The sequence below is a fragment of the Temnothorax americanus genome, unplaced genomic scaffold, assembly GCF_048541705.1.
Source record: "Temnothorax americanus isolate GAGA-0224 unplaced genomic scaffold, ASM4854170v1 Scaffold7, whole genome shotgun sequence".
Taxonomy (NCBI): domain Eukaryota; kingdom Metazoa; phylum Arthropoda; class Insecta; order Hymenoptera; family Formicidae; genus Temnothorax; species Temnothorax americanus.
Genome location: NW_027509792.1, coordinates 6,171,044 through 6,194,722, shown reverse-complemented (window position 1 = coordinate 6,194,722; position 23,679 = coordinate 6,171,044). Strand labels below are relative to the sequence as shown.

Here is a 23,679-nt window from a genome sequence, read left to right as displayed (position 1 = left end):
GGCAGACGTCTTTTCCAAGGATTTGCGCACCATTGGCTGCTCGCGCCATCGCACGTATATGACCAACAAAGAAAAACACTTTGTGGTGAGTGAAACGACTTCTTGTATGTACGGCAGTTTCGTACACTTTCGATAAAGGGACAACGATTTGACCAAGGTAACGAGTAGAGCAGTTCAGCTTTAATTTGGAAAAAGGGAGTAGAAAAACACAATGCACGTATCTATAATTAAATGTAAATCACCAATTAAACAAAAACTCATTTCTCTGAAAAAGGGACGCGATCGTTATAAGCCGTAAAACATGTATGATCTACGATATTCCAAGTCATGATCGATTAGGTCGATTAGCTAGCCAGCATGTAAGTTGATTCATCAGAAAATCGCTTATGCGAAAATATTCCCGTGCAGTGCCGCGGCGAAATGTAATTACCGAGCACATCAGAACGACCAGGACGCCAATTAGCATGGCATTAATTGAGTCGAGCGTCGCCGTTACCCCGTCGAATGACATACATACATGCATACATACACGGGATCGTACATAGAGATAGAGGGTCGGCCTGCATAATAAATTTTCGCAGTGACGACCTCTCGGCCGCAAGAACGACGCTGACAATTCCATTATCGTGATTATCGTCTCGACGAGGTATATCCGTGATACTCACAGACATACGTTTTCGCGCTCACGCGTATACACGATGTTAATTACACCTGGAAATTATTAAGAAAAAAAATCTGTACGCTTGAAGTTATCAATCATTTTTTCCGCAAGCAGATTACAGGCACTTCCGCGGGGAGTAAAATTAGATCGCGGGGATTAGTTTATTATCCATTAAAGGCAGAAAAAGTTGCGAGCATAGATTGTAGGCGTCTGATAAGTAACGATAAAGTCATATGACATAATGGAATAGCACAACACACTTGTGCCATTGCATGGCACGTAAAGGACCAATTCGCGTTGAGCCATTGTCAAAAGAAACGTAACTCGTAACTCGTAAATCTTTCTTTTTCATTATGCATATTTCTTGCGAAGTTGACCGCGCCAAGTTCGCCCCAGTTGTTGGTATCTACGCAAGATTACGTTCACTCAGACATAATCGGGAAAGCCGAAGATCTGGCGAGCCGCCAAATCGTTTAGACGTTACCTTCTTCCGCCGCGGTAATATTTCAACTTCTAGAATACTTCTAGAATACTTACTGAAGAGCGTGGAGGAAGATAGAAAAATAGAGACCGGAAGAGCGAATAGTATGGTAGGCTGAGATTCTCCGTTCCGACTGTTCCGAGCATGGTGAAGTTATATTTTCAACTTCTCGGGACATTTGTAAAAGTCGATGGGATGGTTTACAATGAAAAAGAAAAAGAGCGACATGGAACGAAGAAGAAGCAGGCACTATGCCATTAAACTTTCGCAAGAGTTCTTATTTTGTTCGCTAATACCGTTCTATTTATCGTATTGCAAATTCCGCAATATATTATCTGGCGAAAAAAATTTTTTGCCGCGCACATTTCTGTGCAACTTAAGTATTTATAAATTTATATGTTTTATATACATATAATGTTATGTATGTATTGAGAAAAATATAATAAATTACTTCAATATAATTACTATAAAATTTAACTGTTTTAACTTAACATTTATATTTGTGAATCAATTTCAATAAGCTCTTAATATTTCCCCAAAATATATAATTAAATTTACATAAAAAAGTAATCGATATCAGGATTTTACATTAGTAGATATTCTAAGATTAGTAGAGTTAGATAAATTCCTAATTGGAAGAGGGTTTAGATAGCTAGTACAAAAAATCTTGTATAAAAAATTCCACCTGAGACAAAGATTTTATCTAAATTGCAGAATTAAACTTGTTCAAAAAAGTAGGATTTAAATTACAATTTAAAATAAGATAATGCAGAGTCTTAAAAAGAGATAACATTTGTACTTAAAAACATTTAAGATTAAAAAAAGTTACGAAATTATAGCCGATCTTGGCATAGATGAAAGCCCTAAATCACGTTTTTACTTATTATTTGATATGTCAATATCTACAGATTTATCTAATTACTTTTTCTACTTTGTTAATATTTGATTCAATTTTTAATAAACCTGACTAATTAATAAAATTACATTATTATCTTTAATAAATCGTAAAGATGCCAAATTTAAGTGAAATAGAAATTGTTTAAGAATTAAACCCAAATAATCAATAACAATTATAATGTCTATTAATAAAAATTTTTATATGTATATATTTTTTAATTTTTTATAGTTCAAAAAGAATAAACAATGGTTATTCATTATTGCTAATAGCAAATAAAATAAAATCTTTTTATTTTGCAAGACGCACGCAGTTACTCAATTACGAGTAAAATCACGAAGCACATGCACATTTAATCGACAAAGTATATAGGAACAGATAGTGCTTTTCAAACTACAAGCAGGTCTATATAACTCCACGTTTATATGTCAGTTAACAATGTACCTAAAGTAGATTTCACATGATAGAAGATACCTATCAGAAATTCATTCATTCAGTCAGTCAAGTTGCTTTAACTTGTACGATGGCGGATACAGAATTTTGCCTATCGATCTAAATGTTCTCCAAAGTTCGCTACGTGATTTCAACTTGTAATTACCCCTGACGTCCCAAACCAATTGGCGCAAACCGCATAATCCCCATTTCATACGTCGTTGTAATCGGCCAAATTCCAGCTAGCCGATTACGTTTAAGCGCTTTCCGAGAATAATTTCACGGTTTACGGATATATCAATGATACGTTTTCGATTCTGTAGATTTTAATATACACTTAATTCGTTGAATATATATCACAAAACAGAAATCGATTGCAGCTTTATATTAAAAAAAAAAAAAACGCTTACGCTGCTATTATATTTATTTTACAAAATACAGTGAAATATATACATACAATTACGTAAGTCATATGTACAATTTATATTATTCGACGCTGCCCTATCAGCGTCGAAAAATGTAAATTCCTATATATTTATTTGAAGCCTCAATTACTATGGTCGTATTTCTGCCCACTTGCATTTACCGAGACTTGTCCATCGACTCATCTATGTCCATCCCTCTTCTCTTCCTCTACGAATTGAATGCATGATTTTAACTCCCTAACTGCCGTGGATGTCGCACAAATGCACTGCGGTCTAGTCGCTGCCCAAATACTCACTGTAATTTTCGCTTTTACGTACGGCGCCATAATCAGTTGAATTTGAAAGGGCGTCCGCAGTGTACTGTTATGTACATATCTTGACCATTACATATACGCGCATTGATAGATAGGCTATTACTGATGTTAGTAACTGTGTGTGTGTGTGTGTGTGAAGGGGGGGGGCATGAATTGCCCATTTCTGTGATTACAGATTGACCGCGGTTAGAACGAACGGTTTCTCAGTTGTCAATTCGGTATGGTACAGTTGAACTACTCGGAACTTTAATACGGTTAAACCGAGCAACAGCAATTAATGATTTCTTTTCTAAATTAGTTTATACAAATGAGTTGAACTAACAGCTCTAATTGCAGGTTAAATTCTTATCATTTATAATCTTATCAGAGACTAAATCTTAGCTTCAAGAAATTTGCAGTCAATTTTTTTCTATAAAAATTAATGAGTAAAATTTCCGCTAATATTTAGAAGATAATTGTTAAAAAAAAAAAGAAAGAGAGAAAAAGGGAGAAAGAGAGAAAGAAAGAGAGTTCAACATTTTTTTTAGATCATGTTAAAAAATATAACTCATTATAGTTTAAAATAAACATTTTTTGGTAATATAGCTCGTAACATAATATTATATCAATGTAAATTTATTAAAAAATCATAAGTTTTTCAAAATTTTTTGACTTTGTAATACATAAACTTATGTATACGCAATATATAATTGAATAACATCAATTTAAATTTCAAATAAGAAATTTGTGAATGTCGATAGTAGACACTACAATGCACGCGCCGCGCCGTCGTGTAAGAAATCTATTTTAGCAAAATCCACACACGAAAATATCCTTCGCGTTCATCCATGCATGTATCACAATTCGCGCTAAGAAATTTCAATTCGTCGTAACTTTCTGCATGCGAGCACGTACGCAAGTTGCAACGAAATGTGCGTCGAAGAGAGAGACGGAGAATTCAGGTCAAAATGCTGAATCTGCAATGAGAGTCGTGAGAGTGCTATGTCAAGGGGAACCCTTGGATTGGAATGGCAATATACGGCTTGGTCTAATCATCCGAAATTACCGCTTGAATCTTGATATTAGGCACATGTGTGCCTTCAATCAAAGCAGCAGCTCGAGTTGGGCACAACCTGGGTGCTTTCTATTCCCGGTTTCAATTCTCAAGCTGTATTGCGCCCTCTGAACTCGGAACCACCCATTGCTCATATAAGTATTTGTCATTACGGCTTTGAATGAACGAAGATTATGTTTCCCCGTTATATATAAGTTTCCTCTACCGGTATGGATAACAAAAAGCATAGAGTTATTTGAAAAAATACACTAGAAGAATCTCGTATACAATTTCTTATTAAAAAAAAAAAAGAAAAAAATATAAAAAAACGAAATGTCTAAAGAGAGAGATTTTTGTATTGCTCATATTCTATACAATATAGAATTCGATGTTTAATTTATTTTTACACCATATGCGTTTGTATTATTTTATCGCGTATGTGCTGGTATGTTGAAAAAGACCTTTGAGAAGAATTAAAGAATGAAATACGAGCAGCAAGAGAAATAGTAAAGCTAAGTTCATAGTTCTCTGAAGTCATTCTCATTGCACATTCGGTAGCGTTATATCGACCGATAAAAGCGCTGTATGTTGAGGTTTAGTCGCAAATAATGAAAATGCAATTTTGATAGAAGTTTCGACAATTAAGTTTCACACCGTTGCAATAACTATCGTCACTAATGTGCCATGAAATACCGCTTCCTCCGATATATTCGCTTTAGGAATATCCGAATTATTCGTGTATTCGAAGCACACGTACGTTTATGTGCGATAATATCACGCATGTAATCATAAGATACGCCGAATGAACGATTTCATTCATTCATTTAAATCTGAATTTTGTTAATTTTTGTCAAATTTTCGGTAATAAAATCGACAATTAATGATGTATAACAATATTACCCGGGATATATCGCATGGATTTCAGTTGAACTTCCATTGCTATTGCGGAAGTCGCAGACGGAAACATAATGCGACGTCGCTCTAGCAATAAGAAACCTTGTTTCCGGCCTCGAAACTCTATATATAAAGAATATAAGATGAATTCTACATTCTCGCTCACTCCTTGTCTTCGGGATTTTTCCACTTTGGCTAGTTTCCAGGGCAACCATTGTTCCAAGACTTACGCAGATTCCAAAGTTTTTGCACACGTTATTATAACATATTAGATAACTAAAGACAATATATATATATATATATATATATATATATATATATATAAATTAATAAATTTTATTTCGATTTCTCAGTCTTAAAGAAGTTCTCATATACGCGGAACTTTTTATGTTATGTAATTATCCTAGATGGACGTTGCTATATTTTTTCATAGTACATTTCGTAATAACGTTTACATGTACATAATAACTAACGCTTAATTTGTATTTGACAGCATAATTTGTATTTGAAATTTAACTATTCATGATTAGACTACATATTTCTTAGAATTAAAAAATATAATGAAATATTTATAACATGTTAAACTGATAAATAGCAAGGCCTTCTCTCACTGCTAAGAAACCTCGAGTAATGCAAACAGATTGAGTAATCAAAGTCTATTAAAATCGCCGCTGCTAAGCAACGGCTATACAGAATGTTTTGCTCATAAACATGCCTATGTACATATATTTGCATGTAAAACAGGGTGTGTAGAACCACGATTGTGCCGCAGTCGTACTTTGTCCCGAGCGAAGCAATACGTCGCTTCGTCTCTCTCGTTATCCAAGGTACAGGCTCGTAGTTAGAAAAGTACGTCGTGCAAGTTAAAAGCAGTGCCTGGCAAGGTGTGCCGGGCAAGAAAAAGTGGACTATAAGTACGCGGCGACGGTGGCAAGAACGGAAGAACGGAGAAGGAAGCCAAAGTTATAAAAGTTGACCGTGCCAACCTACCCATGACGTTCCCGAGACTATCTTCCCGTTCCCGGCGTTCATAATGGCGAATATTTCTCTAAGTAATTGATGTTTATATTCCGTTCTTTTTGGCGCCCTACAATCTTTTATGCAAAAAATAATAAAGTGTTTCGGATTTTCCTCTCTTTCTTTTTCTTCCTCTCTTCCGTGGCGATCTCTTTCCGTGTGCCGAGTCTTAGTTCGTTTCAACGTTACAACGAGTCCCGCCTTCAATCTTCTAGCTACTCCCTTCGGACAATCAAATAAAGCTCCGGAGATAAAAGAAAGGATAAGTGGACTATGAAGAAACTCCACCTTCGGTGAAAAGATCCTTTGAAACACCTCTACGTCAACGCCGTTTGTCCACGGAAAAAAGATGCTCTCTCCTGGGAGTGCCGTCACGACGGAAAAAACGGGTCGCGAATCTACGCTGTTGCGATCCACAAAACGGTTTATGGTCTCAGTATAACAGCGGATATCCCCATGGTGCCATTCGTATCCCTATTGCGCCATCATTCGCAAGTTATAGATCGTGCAGAAAAATGCGCGAGTTAATTAGAAAAAGTCGCTGCAATTGTTAGTTGCAAATAAATGACCGTACGATCTTTTATTTCTATGATTATATAAAATAGCATAGCTATTATTGGACTAGAGAAATGTTTGTTGAAAATGTTGAAAGAGATATCGTGAACGTACATCAAGTTCAGGTCCTAGCGATTTTACGTTTACGTACGATAAGTGCCACTGGAAGAGTTTCCGTAAAGAAAATATTATATCTGTGTACTTGAAGAACCAGCAGTTTTATACGTAAAATTTATCTACTTATTTTAGATGAAAGCCCAAAATAAACTGAGATATATAGTTCCTAAATTAAACAGATAAATATGTTATGACATTCCTACGAATATATTTGCGAAAATTACTTCAGTCATATATACATGTATATTTGTTGTCTTGTCGAAAGTATACGATATATTATTAATTATATACATATATAGAATAAATTGTAATAATACATTTTTAATGCAAGCATTTTAAATCAATCAACATCTTACAAATCGCAGATTATTTTAATACACATTTTTTTAAATTCTTTTTTTAAACTATTGAATTGTGTGTGTATGCACATTTCTTATCCACTGTTTAGAATACCCTATTTTTCCTGTTCGAAGCAAAAGATTGCCTGGCGCCACGATGTCGCCCCAGAAAGAACTCTGTATCGCACGAATGAATTAAATTCGAATTCAATAATGTTTCTAGCCGTTTATGCAAATTACTAAGTAGTTTTTCTGAATGAAAACAAATAATTGAAAAGACAATTTAAAAAGACATCAAAATTACTCAAACGTACATCCTTATCAAAATAATGCAATGCATATGTTTCTATGTAAACAATACCAATTTGCGAAATAATTACAAGCATGTTGTTATGATTATATAATTGTATTATTACGCAAAGCGTTAAATTAACAACTCAATTCAGCTTCGAATTATATCTCAAAATAGTTGCTTCAACAAAAAATCATTAAAAACCCGTAATACTGATGTAAACTGAATTGATATATTGCTTCACAATTTTAAAAAATTATGCGATAACAAAGGCTCTAAAATTCTGCGGCCATACATCATATAAGGGATGGAAAAACACGCATATCCGTAATTACTAGCGAGACCGAGGGGTGATAGGATAAAAGTCCCCGTATAGCGCTTTCTACATCGAGATTGGTTGCGTTAGATGCACGTGAGTGCGTCAAACGTCGAGCACCGATTGTATCTCTTTATGTAGTACGGTACGTTACATTAGGAGGCAACGCGCGCGCGCGGATATGCCGTGCGGTGAACCCCCACATTGAATGTTGCTTCCTGCCAGCGCTCTGCTAGCGCGATGACCGTTGTTTCGCAGAGCTTGCTGTTAAATCCGCCCGTGTCTCGAAATGTAAATCAATGTTCGTCAGCGTAACTAATATACCGTGCAGTAGCGCGATGACGCAGACACTTTCGTCGACGATTGAATTGATTCATGCAACGTAGCTGAAACTATCGTATGCTTAAACAGCGCATCTCTAGATCGTAATTATAAATTGCGATATACTACAAAGTATCAATAAAATAATAAAAATAATAAAATAATAAATATCTTTCTTTTGCTGCATCAGCTATTTAATGCCCAGAAATTATCTAAATTTCCCAAAAGCATAAATTTAAAGAATAATTTATAGAAGAAATTTGAACAATCTATGTACTCTATTGAAGAATCTATGTACATGATATTAAGAATATTAAACTCTGTGAAATTATTAAGTAATCCATAGCAAGCCCATCATATTTCCCTCCCAATTCCTGTTAATAATAATGATACACATTTCACTTATTTAATCTAAATCAAATTGTCCGCGTGCATTCTATGATGCATTTCTACGTTACACGTACGTCCGAATTATGTTAAATCAGCATTCGTGTACTCTACATATCCGTCGAGTCAGGAAGTAAGCAGGAATTAATTCTCAGCGCACATTGTCGCTTCTCTATTTGCGGGAAGCGGATGGAAGAGCGTGAACGCGTAAAACAGAGGAATTCGAGCGGCGATTAAACCAAAAGCACGCTTGCAGATAAATTTTCTCCTCCTGCCTGCAGGCATTAAAGGGTAAATTAAGTTAAACTCTGAGGATTTAATTGGTTGTGCGCGCGTGCAGAGTACGATGCAGAGTACTTTTATACGATGATTGCCTTGCGTAATGGTCATTCGTAAATGCTGGATATATAACCGAACTGGACAAACAGACATAGATGTGTAGAACAATCACAGTAGTTAGCTGATGTGTGCAGTTAGCCGAAAAATTAGATTTACTCATGCAAGCAAGAAACTCTCGGAAATTATCGGTTTATTCTAAAACGGCGCTTTTAAAAATAATTTGGTAGTTTTACGTTTGTCGGTCGACTTGGGCCGTATCTTAACGAAGTTAAGTGTGGTCAGGGTCGCATGTTATTGCTTAGCGAATAAATGTGCTTATGTTTTGTATAAGTAAATGAACAATAATTATTTCTTTCTTATGCGAAGATATTGGCATGTCATGCTTAATATTTAGAAAACCTTTTGCTTCATATTATTTTCATTTATTTGAAACTTAATAGCCTGATTTTACCTGCACAATAAATGCATAAAGCATTAATATTATAATAAACATTACATTATCATAATGTTAAAGATAAATGGTCTTAATTTATAATTTGATTCATGGTTGTAAAATTATAAGAATTCAGGCTAATGTTTTTTTGATTGCACGTTACAGTTTGCCTAGACTCATTAATAATAACATATCATTAATTAATATATATATTTTTACCAAAATGACAACGCCTTTAGTACGTAGCTTATTCTCATGAGCGCCATAGAGTTCATGATGTCTTGGAAATAATTGTGTTACGATGCTTAGTCCGATTACACTTCTCTCACAACAGAAACACAAACAGCTTACATAAACTATAGCGCACGGTAGCGTCCCTTTGTAAGAGAACTCCAGATAATTATATCCCTGTCTCGCGACTATACACTTTGCTCCATAGATAAGTACGTGGGCGAGTTCAGGTGGGAATATCTTCCTAGTCGCATTGTGTATCACAGCGGCGTGCTGGTAACGCATCTCTGATGTGTATAACGGATAAGTTTACTCGCGACATGAGCATAGGCGGATGACTTTCGGCAGATAGCTATAACATGACTAGCCACTCTCGACTTAGTAACGCGGTGACGAAAAACACCCTTGCAAAATGCTTTCACACAAATAACTGTCAAGCTTCCTAATTTTAATTAAATTCGACACAATGTGTCGATCGATTTTATCAGAATTTAATAAAAATAAGAATACGCGATTTATAAAATATCGAATTAACGCGATGATATTTAAATTCGCTAACCCTGATCAAGTAACGCACATATTTATAGCTGGTCGTAAAAGTTGATCGATATACCGATCACTCTGAGAACTCACATCGGAAACCCCTGATTTTATGGTGATGTCCCGAGAAACTTTACGTCCTGACTACGATGCTTTTTGCATTTTTTACTCACTTGAAAGCGACTTATGGTCGAATTTGCCTAATGTCGTCATGAGACTTTGGAAATCAAAATCTAGACACAAGTGTACACTTTTGGCAAAATAGGAAAAGAAATGCGCTCAAATCGATTGGTATGCGAAATACGAGACTCATAAGAGAGTCAGAAGAGAGCACGTCTCGGATTTTGTGACACTGTTGCATATAGCGAGCTGCAGCTTCGTCAATCTTCAGAATGAAGTACGAGTGTAACTGTCGACACGAAGGAAAAACGCGCAGAACGATCGCGATTCTGAAACGATGGGATTAATGCAGCGCAAAATCGAAAGGCATCTTAAGTTAAATCGCATTGTTGCCATTTTATGAATTGCCGCGTAACTCACAATTAATTACCAAAGTTAAAAAGGAATGTCCGGCGCCATTTCAGACGTTATTTCAGAGAAAGGCGGCGTTCTGTTCTCATCTATTCTTTTTTTGCTATCACGAAACATTCTCTCCGCCCTCGTCTATTCTTTCAACGAGCTACGATTACCCGAGTGATTACCTCAATCTTTCTTTAACGAAAGGCTATAGGAACGGCCAAAAGACTTCCACGTCCAAAATTCACCAATTACGAATGTCGAGTTTGGAATAAAAAGACTCGTCAGCTGGGGGCGGACTTTCAGCTCTCACGTTACACGCTCTTTCATGAATTCTTATGGACACATTCTTTTAAGTTTTAATTGAATCAAAGTTTTCGCGGGAAACCGAGCACGCGATTCCTTCGCTACAACGTATGTCTCTTCCCTTTTGCCTTCTGGTATTTATACGCAAACTTTATGATATACTAAGTAATTATATTAGCTTGTAATTATATTAACTCGGCAATTAGCAAGAGATTCATTTTTTTTATACCAAAATTTTTAACTTGATTAAAAACTTTAAAGAAGAATAGATCCAATATCGTAATTATATTATCGTATAATATTGTAATTAATATTATACTGATCCAAAATATTGAAATTAATATTGTACAATGTTCATTAATTTGATAATATATCTCCGAGTATATCTCACTTTCCACTATATATTACGCCACTGAAATATTAGATGATTTGATTTTTTAGAGGAGAATATTTGTGGAATGTGCTATAACAATATAATAATTAGACACGACCATCGTCAAGAAATCGTATCATCGAGAGCATCGAAATTGAAATTCCGCGACGACTGCCATCTTAAACGTTTGATCCGTGATGGTATTTCAATAAACTCGACGCGGAGTGACTTGGCGCGAACAACACGTTCCATCGATGAATATCGACGTCAGAATGCACAGGTGATTTATCTTATACATAGATACATACATATATACACACACACACACATATATGTCGTCACAAACACAGTGTTCAATATTGCGGGAAAAGTTAATCGACAAAATTCTCGAAGACAACTCTTATTTATATAGTATTACGAAACGACGAAAATATAAGCGACATATATACATCCATGTTAACAAAAAAACATGAATAAAACGTACACATGTGCACATATCTAAAGCTATGAACGTTTCGATAAAGTCTTTCGTTCAAGTTGTTGTCGATCGATGAAAGGCGTACACCAACCCTGGATTACTATTGGGAATGTCGACCTCCGCGATACTCTTCGTGTTTGAGAATAACGAAAGTATCGTGGCGGATGCTTTCCTGCGCATCTCCCATAGCCACACCATTAATATCGATATCGATCGTGAATTTTAAATATCGAAGTGCACTAGCTCCTCAAAAGAAAACACGGTGTAAACCAGTTAAGCGCTGTATTTTCGTGATGTATACGATCAAGCTTGCGCAAAGTGAACTTGCATTCCTTTCATATATGTATGTTACATCTCGCGCTTAATAACGAAAGCAAGCGAGTTTTATCCCGTAATTTGAAAATGGGGAGAAAAGAAGCGGTATCATACGTTTGCGAATATGTAGCGTTCTTCTTCGTACGTATGAAGATTTATACAAAACAGTTTCATTAGGAGACCTCTTCGTTCTGCGATAGCCACGGGGCAAAGTCATTATAGAACGTAAATTTGAATTGATGGCGCTTCTCGCTTGGCAAAAGGAACGGACCGTATGATCACGAAGAAAAACAAGTTATATATACGTATACGGCGACACGTTCCGGCATTACGAGCCATAATACTTTCGATAGAGGAGAGGGTTGGGAAAGGCCTCGCTATGTACCGCATTATGGTTTAACGGCACACAGATAACGGCTCACCGGTTACTACAAGTTGTAAAAGCAGGACACTTTAAAAGCTTCTCGAAAGTCAGTGCGCTCGGATATCCCTTCTTCCTCTCCGACTCTCCGTATCTCGTAAGGCTATATACGGTTGCCTTGTAACTTATTTAGTGCAGAACGTTGCTCGCGCGTCTTGCGATAACATACACTCGCCAAACCACGTTAGGTGCTTGCCGACACTTGTGCAAAACGCTCGATTTTTTTATGCAGCCGTTAAAGAAGCGCGAGACTGCTAGTCTCTGGATATCTGCGGAAAGACGTTCGCCGGAATCTCTCGGGCAAACCTTCTTCCAGCGGAGGTGATACATACTATATGCAGACGCTTTTGCGTCGCTGTATGAAAATTTTTCAAAAAACGCACCTAGATAGTAATGAATTACAATAAGAAAAATAGACTATTTTATCTTTATTCTTTTTGCCGCCGTGTTTCAGTCTCAAACAGATCTTCGTGATCGTCTCGGTTCATTATAATAAACTCTCCAAAGCAATTTTTAACTGAATTTCAAGCTAAAACTTAATACGCGAAGACAACTTGTACATCCAGTAAAGCGAAACCATTTATAGACGCTTGGAGTATCGCCTCCATGGAGTACCTACATCACGCCTGGTACATGAAAGCTCCCTTTGAAGGGGTTTCACGTCAGCCTTTACGCGATATCCGTAATGCGCGCACACATATGTGCCTTCTAAGATCGCAGGGGAACGTTTCATAGCGATCCACACCATAGACTTCCGACTTCCCGCCGGGTTTATCTACATTGCCTCCCGCGATCGGTATCCGACACACCCGAATGGTTTTCGATCGAGCTCTGTACCATTATCCGCAACCCGACCGTTCGCGGGTACGATTATATCTCCCAGGAAGCGACATCCAATTTTGCGTTGTGGCTTGGTGCGAAAGAACTGATGAAAAGCGTGCATGAAAAGCGCGATAGATTACAGATTTGCGGTCGTCGGGGAGCAAATATCTATTTCGCTATATCGCCGTATTACAAGCATTATTTTCAGGATACGATGACATAAGTAAGCTACTTTCTCGAATGGGCAATCACGGACCGCGCTTATATCATAATGTCTTGTAACATTCTTCTTCAAACATCAATTTCTTTTGCTTTCTAACTCAAACTCCATTATCACGTGTATAGCGTGTATATAATGATGTCACGTTATTGATCGCAAATAATATTGCAATATCAATAAATAATAACCGATTGACCAATGACTGGAATTTTGAAACTCTGACAGCAACGTGAAGAATAAAGTTACATTGATATTTACGTAAAAAGCGATATGACGGACAAGCCTTTTTGAAGGAAAATGAAATAAAATTTTTGCTTAGAATTCAAATAAAACAATAACGGAGCGCCGGGTTCTAAGACTAATCTAATTTATATGATGAAGTCAACGTACGGTGTGAAAAAGGTAAAATATTTGCATGAATGTATGTACGAGGAACATTCACGAAAGCGCGTGAAAGCGTTCATCGATCGCCTGCAACGTATGTAAATCTCGCCTAATGTCAGAGCAGCTAATCCATCCGCAAAGCAAGCAGAGCATTGAGAGCATGAATGAGAAAGCGGTTACCAAGGTATACACATTGATTTTAAAGAGACATTGATATAAGAGCCGGCGCGTTTTCTGTAAATAAACAATATCGTGTTTTATCTTTACTTGGAGAAAATAAATGCAAAAAACAAATATTTCTCTCTCTTTTAAAAACAACGACAGCAAAAAGATAACCATAAAATACATATTATTGTCATAATGAATGCAGAAAGTTCAGTGCGAAATTTGTCACTTTGCGTCGTCTCCTAACAGCATTACCCGCATAATTTCGCAAAAAAAATTCACGAATAGACGTAGCTGTTTAAGCGAGAAGAAAATTTCTTGTTATTTAATTGTTACAAAAAACTTGACGTACAAAATTGCGACAAGAAAAAGAGAAAGAAGACGCGATGTGGAAAGTTAGAGATGTTTCGCGATTCCTTTCATTTTAAATGAACAATAGCGGGAAAAGACGTAGTCACATCTTGCCACATAAAAGATCGTTGTCTACCGGCGACAGGGTATCTGTTTCGAGAAAAAGCAACTTATCCGCAATGCGGTTCAACGCGAAATACAATACCGTAACAGAACTGGCAAAAACAAATTGATGACAGAATTAGCGCTAGCTATTTAATAGCATCGAAAATCCTGTTATATCTATCTTATAAACCTGCTCCGGTGCCATTTCACTTCGTTAATTTATTTATTGAAAGAGCACTATCCATTCATGTATCGGATTGCGCTCCATTTCCCCACGGTGATGTTGAAGCGCCGAGGAAGATATATCTTCCGCTGAAAGTTTTCCATCTAGTCGCCTCATATACCTATCCGCTATTATTGTGTCAACCATTTTCTGGCAGTCCTATCAAGGCGAGAGCTCTTAATCTTCGAACACTCGTCGGGAGACGACGAGCTAACCTCGCTCGTATCTCTACGTCTGTTTACGTGCGCAAAGGGAGAAAAAGGTAGAAACGCCCGCGTTTGTCTTGTTCCTAGTTACCATCATGATAGTTACGGTAAAAAGGGCACATAGAGAATGCAGTAAAGGGGAAAGAATTTGTAGCGGGATTTCGCGTCTGCGTTTCTACCGAGATTGGCTTCGAGGAATAAACGGAGGACAAATCCGGCGACTAACGATGGAGATTGTTAGGATAAATAATAATGAGACAGCTCCTGATGATTGAGAAAATGACCCTACATAAATCTATATTTTGATATAGAGAATATATATAAGTCTTCACTGAGAGAAATAAATGATCGGACGATCATTCAAAAATTAACAAATGGATAATCCGATAACTTTCAATCGGAATTATAAAAAACCGAACAAGGCCAAAATAATGTCTGATCAATCATATCATTGATAATTGGATATCATTGATCGGACATTATTTTGGCCTTGATCGGCTTTTTATAATTCCGATTAAAAGTTATCGAATTACCCGTTTGTTAATTTTCGAACAATTGTCCGATTATTTAAACCTGGATTTCTCTTTCAGTAATTATTATAAAAAGTATTAAAGCGAAATGGGGGAAAATCCGCGAAATAGGTAAACTAAAATCTTTTAATTTTTTATTAAACTTTATGAATTACACAGATGCTTTTATCAATTAACAAGCAATCCTAAGGTTATATTAAAACCCACCACACAGAGACGTCGCTCAACATAAAATTTAAAAGATATAAAAGATATAAATAATTACTTGGTCGTCGCGCGTAGATTCACAGACATGGTCGAGTTATCGCTGCACTTCTGCGAGAGACGTGCAGGAAGACGATGCGCTATGAATCAACGACCGAGAACGATTGCGTATAATAGTTCTGGCAGGTTACTGCGGCCAATTGGGTGAACCAATATGGTATTTACACAGTTAAATTGGTTGACCCAATGAGCAAAGAGCAACTATCGCGGCTAGGTCGACCAATATTCAAGCACGCAGAGTTTTGAATTCGTCCGAATAAAATTTCACTTCAGATCAAACTGATAATTTCAGTGAACGAAGGAACATTTTATATATAGAATTGTACATATAAATATTAAAAAGCACCCGGTTAATTCTAGTAATAAAATCTTGATGGGAGTATCTGAGCTGAGGCACCGGAGCCGAAAAGGCATCGGTGGAGAATCTTCTCGTATTACGACAATCTAATTCACTTATACTACTACGGCTAGATTCGATTTCGTACTGTCGAATCAAATGAGAAGTCGTGACTCCCGAGACCTTCATCGACCTCATTCTCGTTGAATTGGGTCAGTAACTTTCTCAAGCTCCCTGAGTACCTTTTAACCACGTCTGAGAAATTTATCGAGATGTAATTGTTCGAGTTGTAATGAAAGAAAAAGAAAAAGAGCATAAAAAGATCAAATTATTATTTATGAACTAATTAATAATTAATTTAAAACTCAAATATATCGAAAGCAAACATAGAAACTCGACTATGCAGTAATTAAACACAGTAATTAAAATACTTTTTAGAGTTAATTATATCCGAGTTTTTACGTTAAAAAAAAAGCTCTTAATAAAGGTTAAATAAATAGCTTTTCTTCTAATGTTTCTTCATGTTTATATTTATAATATCTGTAGTAGCTATTTTATAAACAGTTGCATTCTAGTAAATATTAATCAGTACAAAATTACCTTTTTCAAAAAAGGTAAAAAAGGGCGCCAAGTACACGCGTGGTTGTTACCTCGAAAAAAAACCCAAGTGGTAGTATCATTAATTTTATTCAAAAATAAATAAAATCTATTCTAACCTAGGTGGTAGTAGCTTTATTAATTTTTAAACTTATTTATTTATTTTTAAAAAAAAATTTATTTATTTTATTTTAATTAAATATTTTTATTTTATAATTTAATAATTTTGTTTAAAAATTAATAAAGCTACTATCACCTAGGTTAGAATAGATTTTATTTATTTTTGAATAAAATTAATGATACTACCACTTGGGTTTTTTTTCGAGGTAACAACCACGCGTGTACTTGGCGCCCTTTTTTACCTTTTTTGAAAAAGGTAATTTTGTACTGATATCATGCGTTTTGTAGTGTTACGCATCCTCTTCTAAAAAGGGCATGTCATCTATACGATCTATCGAATCTGTCGAAATATTGTTGTCGCTTTTCCGCTTTTCTCGTCCTGCTGCCGAGAGATCATCCTATAAATACTAAATAAATTATATACATGTATAATATAAATATAAATAATTTTAATTACACACACACACACACACACACACACACACACACACACACACACTACGTTTACGCGAACGTTACTTCTGTAGTAACTTACGATAATTTACTCCGCGTAAACGAGTGAATTATCGTAAGTTACTACAGAAGTAACACTCGCGTAAACGTAGTACACACACACACACACACACACACACACACACACACACACACTATCTGTCACGTATACTATGTTTACGCGAGCGTTTTACTTCCGTAGTAACTTATACGATAATTCCTCCACGTAAATGGAGATTCTGTAGCAACTTATGATAATTCATCCCGCGTAAACGAGTAATGCCGGGATTACGATGAATTTAACGTAACGGGACGCGACGGACGCGAAGTAACGTAACGTAAACTTAAGAAATTACGATCGCCGTAACGTGAAGCAGCGTGCATTTCAGAAATGATTTGACAGCTTGGTATGAATAGAAGGTTAAGATTAAGGTTATCTTTAAATTACGGCGATCGTAATTTCTTAAGTTCACGTTACGTTACTTCGCGTCCGTCGCGTCCCGTTACGTTAAATTCATCGTAATCCCGGCATAAATTATCGTAAGTTACTACAGAAGTAACGCTCGCGTAAACATACAGTTTGACAACTTTTACAAGGCAGCATATACGTACGTGTTTGTACGATTTTGTAGATACACCTTCCTTCTTAAAGATCTCTCGGCATCAGCTCTTTACGGTCAATACTTATATATATTTCACTATCTGTCACGACGCGGCAACGGTCACGACTATCACACACTTACACTTATCCTTTTCTAGGTTGTAAAAAACTGTCACGCACTGCGACAGTGCACGAGTGCACTCTTGTGTCAAAAATGGGAAAGTGACACACCAGCCGCCATTTTTGTCCGACGTGGACGTTTCTTAAAAAAAAATTTTCCACATTTGGTCTTTGCATTGCAATATCTTCGCTCGTAGGGCACGTAACGAAAAAAAGGACTCTTATTTATAAATCAAACCCCAAGCTATCGAACAAACCTACTTAGAAGTTGATCCGTTCACTCGTTATTGAGATCTCAAAATTTCGGATACTCGCAACTCATGCGTTCGCGTAAAAGAGTCACGGTGCGTCTCGCTTCGCGCGTACTTGGCGCGAGACACTACCGTGTCTCTTGATTTATATACGCAGTCACATTTTAGAGTTAATATCAAGCTAAGAAAGATTTAATGCATATAAGAGGTAATACACAACATGCAGACTTGATATTCCATTTATAATGTAATATGGTAACGAATCGTTTTGTATGCGTGCGAAAGAATAATGCGTGGCAGTTTGTCCATCTAACCGGTAGACTGAAAGGAAGTATATGGAGAAATATGGAAAAAGGAGGATACGGTTGTCAACGGTTTGTTCTAGAGCGAACGAATCATCTCATCCCTCTGGGACAATGCGTCTGGTGAATATATTTGCAAAATAGAATTATCATCGATGGGAGTTATACATTGCTACATACGAAAACTGTCGGAGTTTTAAATAAAATATTTAATTTTGAAATTCGACGAAAAGTTTTCCAAAATGAGAGAGAAAAAAAGAGAGAGAGAAATACTGTTACTAATATATTATGCTTAAAATAATATTCAAATTTCTGAATACATAAAATACTTACAATTAATCAATAAGTAAGGTAAGCCAAAACGTGTTGCTTGAAACATTTGTTATAAGTTATAAAAATATTACAAAATGAAAACAGGAGATATAAAAATCATAATCGCGATACTACTATAAATTGTCCGTGTAATAAATTATTGAGCGTTCAATAAATAATTTAAATATGTATCGAATTACTCGATTAAAATTACATTAATTTTAATTTAATTTACGAAAACATGTTTGCGTGCTGCTGAAGCTTTAAATTTTACGCAACTGATAATTAAATGAAAATGGGGAAACAATTACGTCTATCACGAGAATTAAATATCATGTTAAACTTCATTGTTAATTAATCTCTTTTAATAAAAAACTTTTAATATTTGAAAAATACAAATAAATAAATAAAGAAATTGCTTCCATTAAATCAAAATTTAATTCGTAACATATGTACAAACTATACTTATAATTGATTCGAATAAACTCCGTTTTTGTACAAATTAATTAAGAATAAATTTAATTGTACTCATCAGTATATTGCTTAAAACAAAGTAACCGTCGGTTCCTAATATTTCCGAGCTTACCAATTACGAGATACCCGTTTTTCTTACTTTGGTCGAACAAGAGATCCTGAAATACAAGACGCGAAAGCGAATTTATATCCCTTCCAGAACTCCGCGTGGCGGAGTCCGAGTGCTCGGAGAAAAATAATTAACCCGCCGGTCTTCTCTTTCTCTCTCTCTCTCTCTCTCTCTCTCTCTCTCTCTTTCTCTCTCTCTCTCTCTCTCTCTCTCTCTCTCTCTCCTCTCTTTTCGAATCGAGTACCTCGTTGACAACAAAAATTATGGCCGCAAAGTAGCGTCGTCCTGTCCATGGGCTCTTTTCTACTCTCGTTACCGTTCGATACCTAACGCGTCACGTTCTAAGTTTTTGTTTCGTGCCGCACGGAGAAATTCCGCTCGTTCCGGCACGTTCCGCCGCGCGTTCCACCCGTTCTTTATTAGGACGAACATATATAACGTCTATTCAACAATTCGATAAAAATAGCTTCGGCAGTTGCCCACTATTCGCAGATATCCGGTCAAAGAGACATTTGTGAGTCGAGACGAAAGACTCTTCTCGGCTTATAAACTTTTTTAAGAACAATTCCTTGTCGAAAATCTAATTTATTTTCTTTTAGATACTCGTATATAAAAGAAAATAAATAGCCATTCTGTTTCAGAAAAAAAAAAGTTTTATTTTGCTTGTTAAAGTGACCATTGTGGTTCTTCTCTGAGAACGTTCACGTGAATGCAGCTTACCCTCCACGAATTTTCCTAACAAAGTAAAATAATACCTGCGAAATGTTAAACTACTTCTTTGTGTTGAACTTCTTCTACCAGAACAAACTGCCTCTCTATCTGTCAAAAGCAACCTTCCATGTACTTCGTTCTGTATGTTTTATGGTTATTGTTAATGACTGATGCGTATACAGGCCAATGCAATGTTACGCGCGAATAATATTGTACGCATTGCGGACCAGCATAATAAAGCATAATTGATATGTTATTCATTATTAAAGCAACTGAGTTAATTAGAAGCGCAACGGAGATGTATCATTGTATCAGTATCATGATCGCAGTTCCATACTCAACGTTACACAAATGATTATTGCGCTTAGATTCCTGAGTTTCCGCATAATTACCACGATAGCCCTTCGATACTGCCGCGATCAAACAAATATAACAAGCCTTTCAATATTGAATAACTTTGGAAATATCTATATCCCCCTATCGAAATAACAGCCCCAGCGTATTTTTCGTTTTATCCCCCGGTATTTGTAGCCGATTTAAAGAATCAATCATTCGGGACAGTTGCGACAGTTATCTAACTCAAAAATGGCGATTTTGCAGTCGCGATTTTTTATTCCCGTTGCAGCATATATATTTGCCCTCCCGCCCACCCCTACGAAGACAGACCGAAAATGTAGGTGTCCCTATAGATTACGTCACCGCTCGCGGTTGTTACGGGCAAGGGGCATTTTCCTATCTGCGCGCGTATGTAACTTTTCATACTCAGAGCGGCGGGCCGCAAAGCAAGATACGCGTGCGACCGCAGCCGCAAGCTGTAAGAGCGCCGTGTGCTTTTTTTTCGTCCTGCCTCTTTTTCCAACCGTTTCGTGAGATAATGACGATCTATGGTGGAAAGCGCTGCCTTCTCGCAAGTCGCGGTGCAACGGCGTATCAAGGAGCAGTGCACACGCTACGTCGCGTTGGGTCAGAACACGTCTGCGCGTGCTGCACACATTGCTAAAAACACGTTGCTGATCTATCAGCAGGCACTACAGGATCGACCCGTGCTGACACGGATTTTTTTTTCTTTCTTTATCAGCCAGTTAACATGCACGAAAATGACGACTGACTCGAAAAACGCTACGGCCCTGTTGTATTAGGCGAGAAAATAAAACGGCAACGGGAGCATGTCGCACGTCGGATATACATCAGCGTAGTTACGTGGCTGATTATAGCTATTTCCCTTCACCTTTCCCTCCCGCCTTCCATCACAAGGTTTTAACTTAGCGGAACGAAATGTCCGATAATTAAAAAAATAATATGTACAACGCAATATAGAATTATTCAATCTATAAAAAGTAACTTTTAGTTATACAAAAATATCCTTCGCCGATTATTTTCTCTTGATTAATCTATAATCTGATTCTATAATCACAACCTGACAATTACGCTGATTGACAAATGACATTAGATCTTAGCAAATTTACTTTCATTATAATTTATAAATTTTGTTAAATTTGCGTCATATCTCCATTATCTATAATATTTTGGGAACATTTATACAACAGAGACTCGTATATTTCGAGTTATATAGTTTAGTTTCCAGAGAACACAGCTAACAGAGAGATATAGTGCAGGCTCAGAATAATGTGGTCATAATTTTAGCATAATAGAAGATCATTAACAATGACAAAAATTTTTAATCAAAATTTATCGGTAAACTAATAATTCACGTAAAATAATTTGACAAAAATACTAAAAATTGTAGTCAATTATTTTGCCATGCAAATTCAAAGATAATCGAAATATTTTTTTAGAAATTTAATGAGTTTTTATACACGGAAAGAACGATTTTGCTGAAGTATCTAAGCTAGATACAGATCTGAAAATAATTTTATTGCACCATCAAAATAATTATAGTAGGTCGCTGAAGTATGATAATAGTGCTATAAAAAATTTTGACATTTTAGCAATTTGAGTTTTCTAATTCAGATCAGTTTGAGTGTTCTAATTACTTTGATGTGCAACAAAATTATTTTCAGATCTGTATCTAACTAAATTTTTAGATACTTTAGCAAACCTGTTCTTTCCGTGTATGTATATGTTTCTTTGTATCTTCTTATTAAACAACTTCCTATTAAAAATGCAATTTGCAAGCTCTCCGAGTTCTTCTCAGTAATCGTTTGTCCTAATTGATTGCCGTACGGAGAACACATTCGGATAGTAAAAAATATGATCGGTAATTACGTGAACGAACGGAAGTTACAACGGCACAATCTTTCTCACGCGCGTGTACAGTCGCGCTCTAATGCAATTCCCTCGTTATCCCGCGGGTCTCTCGCGTTTCGTTCAATTCCAACGGATTTTTTCAAATCTCCGCTAAAGACATCGACTGAACTGGGATTGCGGCACGGACGTGGAAAAACAAATCGTGTTACGCTGATTATCTGTGCCGAATTCCGAAAACCAGAGGGAATATCGAACAGTGATGCGAAAGGACGACGATATGTGAGACCAATGCGTGATACGCAGAAAGAGAAAAATATTTCAAAAGCTACGAGTGTCGCGGATGAAAGAAATTTATTCTGTCGTTGCCAAATATCAAAGCTATTTTTTAAAGGTAATTTGTAAGTCATTGAAAAATATATCCTTCAGGATTTCAAGTAAAGTACAAATTAGTCTAGTTCTAAATTAGAAGATTTTATATTAGAAAATAACTATTCTATATTAGATTAAAGTTCTCATATATGTAATCTCACGCAACTTTTGGCCGAATTTCATAATTTTTCAAATCATTCATTCGTAAAATCCGTTTATGGTTGAACACAAACAGAATTTTTCAATCATTCTTCACGGCCGATTTTTATAAAGTTTTCAACTCGATAAATCACGTTTACTTAGCTCGCAAAAAAAGTTCTTTTTGTATTATGTTAGGTCGCCAAAGCTTTTTTCCACTAACTTCACCGCTTCCTAAGAATGTTGAAACTCTTACAGATCGTTGGGTTTAACGTATTCCTCTTCATCGCTCCTAGAATAGAAATTTCAATCTTTTGGCATCGCGAGTCTCTCTCCTCGATTCGAGAGCAATGCTTGGGGGTATCGAATTTATTGAAATCTTCTTCCAGGTAAATTTATCACGTTTTATTCAATAATTTCCGCATTATTGTAGAATATTAAACGTACTTAATATTCGTTTTTGAGATGCTCTCGACAATAGACATGAGAGAATATAGGCGAGAGAAGAATATTTAACATTTTTCTATGTTTTCGAAAAGATTATAGTCATACATCTTTTAATAATATCTATAAAATGCAAACAATTCATGCATATTTTGCTATTACGTGTTGACGTACAACGCAATAAATATTCACGATATTACGTGGCGCAAATATCGGCATAATGTTCAGCGAGAGAAGACATGACACATGACTAATCAAGAGAATTATAGTCAACGAGCTTATTCGATGAGATGAAAAATACTAAACAGGATTGGAAAGTACGACCATTATGAATCGAAGATATATTTCCGAATCAGTGATCCGAAGATTACACGGCCGGTAAGCAGAACGGTTC

General features: G+C 36.2%; 1 protein-coding gene and 1 long non-coding RNA gene across 6 annotated transcripts in view; one reads left to right on the top strand and one right to left on the bottom strand.

Annotated features, from left to right (window-relative positions):
- The window catches only part of LOC143905935 (zwei Ig domain protein zig-8), a 131,089-nt gene that overhangs the window by 32,466 nt on the left and 74,944 nt on the right, over positions 1 to 23,679 (top strand). Inside the window, exon 1 of one of the 4 annotated variants that reach the window (XM_077421603.1) lies at positions 65 to 85. The exons of the other annotated variants lie outside the window; for them this stretch is intronic. The gene's annotated coding sequence lies outside the window, so the exon portion shown is untranslated. Of the gene's footprint in view, positions 1 to 64; positions 86 to 23,679 lie in introns of those variants that run through there. 4 annotated transcript variants of the gene reach the window in all.
- LOC143905938 (uncharacterized) overlaps positions 1 to 23,679 on the bottom strand; it is a 59,069-nt gene that overhangs the window by 11,309 nt on the left and 24,081 nt on the right. The window lies entirely within an intron of this gene.